Source organism: Jaculus jaculus, chromosome X, assembly GCF_020740685.1.
Source record: "Jaculus jaculus isolate mJacJac1 chromosome X, mJacJac1.mat.Y.cur, whole genome shotgun sequence".
NCBI lineage: Eukaryota > Metazoa > Chordata > Mammalia > Rodentia > Dipodidae > Jaculus > Jaculus jaculus.
Window position 1 is genome coordinate 105,189,784 of NC_059125.1, and position 3,366 is coordinate 105,193,149.

General features: G+C 36.5%; 1 pseudogene; it reads left to right on the plus strand.

The window, feature by feature from the left end:
* The first annotated feature begins 957 nt into the window (after positions 1–957).
* Positions 958–1,034, plus strand: LOC123456779 (annotated as a pseudogene).
* Positions 1,035–3,366: the final 2,332 nt, after the last annotated feature.

Here is a 3,366-nt window from a genome sequence, read left to right on the forward strand (position 1 = left end):
AGTCAGATACTGGGAGGTGAGTCTTCCACATGGCAGCTTCAGGCTGAGCTCAGCTGTTGGTGCAGCAGGCATGGTGGGGCTTGCTGCTCGGCACTGTCAGAAGCATTACAATTAAATCTTCCACCTCCCTCTATGCAGACATGACAGCTGTGAGAACAGAAATGCTAGGACAGCCACATAGATTCCTGAATCAGTTCTCATCCATAAAGAGGGTGGAAATCATGCCTCCTCCACAAACTTCCAGAATAAAGAGCACTTCTATTCCTGAGAATGCTATAAATCAAAGATTCCTAAGGCATCTTGTATGTTAAAAATACTTCTTGACACATTGGGAAAATGTGACATTTCTGATACAGTTATTACATGTATGTCTATGTTATTATCCAGCAATTCAATCCCTAAGTATTTACCCAAGATAAATGACTATGTATGTTAAAATAAAGACCTGTACATGATTGTTCATAGCAAGTTATTGTCAAAGATAATGCAAACTAGAAATAGCCAAGGAGATCATCAATAGACTAAATAATTATTTATTCATACAACATAATACCACTCAGCAATAAAAAGCAACATACTGCTACTACCTGAAACTCATACAAGTTATATTAAGAAACTTTACAGAAAGGAGTGCATTTTGTAGGATTTCATTTATATGAATTTCTAAATCAAGCATAAACCTACTGGTGCACTCAGTGCCTCACAGTGGTTACCAATACCCCCATAAAATTTGCAGTGTTCTTAGCACAACAACATTTTGACATGGAGGACAGAGAAAGTCCAAACAAAGGAGACAAAGAAAAAAAAAAAAAAACAGAAAAAGGACTATCTTGAAAGAAGAGCATCTTCGGGAGGTCCAGGATGGGAGAGAGGGGACAAAACAGGATAAAGAGACAAGAACATGATCAAAGTACTGTATGTTCATATATTAAAGATCTCAATAAATAAAATAAAAACAAGACCATACTTTCAGGGATCATTTCTATAGTTCCTTACTAGAGAAGTTTCTCTGGTTGTGTAGAGTACCAAAAAATAAAATAAAATAAAACTTAGCTAATATACTACATAAGATTTGTACGTTTTTTTTTCTTTTGAATACAACCCTTCCATCAAATTTAAAAAGAACTACATGGAGTTCTCGGGCTCTAGCTAATGGCATGAAAGAAATGTGGTTAGAAATTTGTTCAAGTCTACAAGAAAATAAAGTGAATTGATAAATGAATGTGTGTGATAAACAAGTTCAATAGAATATAAATTTTAAAATCTATGTATTGAGTCTATATGGTGCTACAAATTTCTTTCAATTTTTCTGTATCTTTGAAAATTTCATAATGAGTGGTTATAAAGTATAACTGAAGTCCTCTCTTCAAAAAAATAATGATATCAGACTTCCCAGTAAGATAGTGGCATAGGAGTCACGCCAAACCAGCCTAGGGAGGGATGAGAACACAACATACCAAAACCTTTGGGACACAATGAAGGCAGTCCGAAGAGGGAAATTTATAGCTCTAAGTGCCTACATTAAGAAGTTAGATAGTTCACGAGTAAATAATTTAATGTTTCACTTTAAGGCCTTGGAAAAAGAAGAACAAGGCAAACCAAAAATTAGTAGATGGGAAGAAATACTAATGATTAGGGCAGAAATTAATGAAATACAAACAAAAACAACCCAAAGAATCAATGAAACAAGGAGTTGGCTCTATAAAAGGATAAACAATTAATCCCAGCACTCGGGAGGCAGAGGTAAGAGGATCGCCGTGAGTTTGAGGCCACCCTGAGACTACGTAGTGAATTCCAGGTCAGCCTGAGCCAGAGTGAGACCCTACCTTGAAAAACCAAAAAAAAAAAAAAAAAAAAAAGATAAACAAGATTGATAAACTCTTGGCAAATCTGGCCAGAAGAAAGAGAGAAGAGACAAAAACTAATAAAATTAGAGATTAAAAAGTCACCATTACAACAGATACCAAAGAAATTCAGAAAATCATAAGAGAAAGGAGAAGTCAAAAGACAACCTACAGAATTAGAGAAAATTTTCACCAGCTATACATATGGTAGAAAAATATCTAGAATATTCAAAGAACTCAAAAAACTAATAAAAAAAAAATCAAGCCCTCTAATCAAAAAATTGGGCTATGGAACCAGAAAGTTCTCAAAGGAAGAAATACAAATGTCAAATGAACATTTAAAAAGATGTTCAATATCCATAGCCATCAAAGCAATGCAAATTAAAACTACTTTAAGATTCTATCTCATTCCAGTCATAATGGCTATCATCAAAAAATCCAATGACGGGCTGGAGAGATGGCTTAGCGGTTAAGCGCTTGCCTGTGAAGCCTAAGGACCCCGGTTCGAGGCTTGGTTCCCCAGGTCCCATGTTAGCCAGATGCACAAGGGGGCGCACACATCTGGAGTTCGTTTGCAGTGGCTGGAAGCCCTGGCGTGCCCATTCTCTCTCTCTCCCTCTATCTGTCTTTCTCTGTGTCTGTCACTCTCAAATAAATAAATAAAAAATGAACAAAAAAATTTAAAAAAAAATCCAATGACAACAGATGCTGGTGATGCAGTAGAGAAAAAGGAGCCCTTATTCACTGTTGTGCAAACTGATACAACCGTTATGGAAATCAGTGAGGCACTTTCTCAAAAGTTAAACACAGATCTATCATATGACCCAGTCCTCCCACTGTTTGACATATTCTCTAAGGACTCTCTGCTTCACTACAGAGACACTGGCTCATCCATGTTTATTGCTGTTCTGTTCACAATAGCTAGGAAATGCAATCAGTCCAGTTACAGATCAAATGAAAAGTTAATGAAGATGTGGTATATATACATGCAGATATTTTCTTCAACTATAAAAAAAAATGAAGTTATAAAATCCACAGTAAAATGTATGGATCTGGAAATATAATACTAAATGAGGTAACTGTGGCTTAGAAAGGCAGGTGCTGCATAAGCTACTAATATGCAGATCCTAAATTTGAGTTTTCAAATTTTTATGTAAGTAGTCCTAAAAGATAGCAGAGATAAGAATGCTAGAGGAACCAGCAGAGCAGGGGGGCTAAAGGAAAATCACTTAATGGCAAGAGATAGTAGGCATATAAGTAGAGGGGATGAAAACTTAAGGTAGAAAGGCTAAAGGGGTGTCAGGGTTAGGGGAATGGAGGGGAGGAGAGAGAAAGGGAGGGTTAACCAAAACTAAGGACATTTTTTTCAAAACAGCCATAAGGTAACCCACTTTTTATTAACAAGTTAAAAATATAATTGTTGGGCTGGAGAAATGGCTTAGTGGTTAAGGTGCTTGCCTGCAAAGCCAAGGGACCCAGGTTTAATTCCCCAAGGCTCATGTAAGCCAGATGAACAAGATGG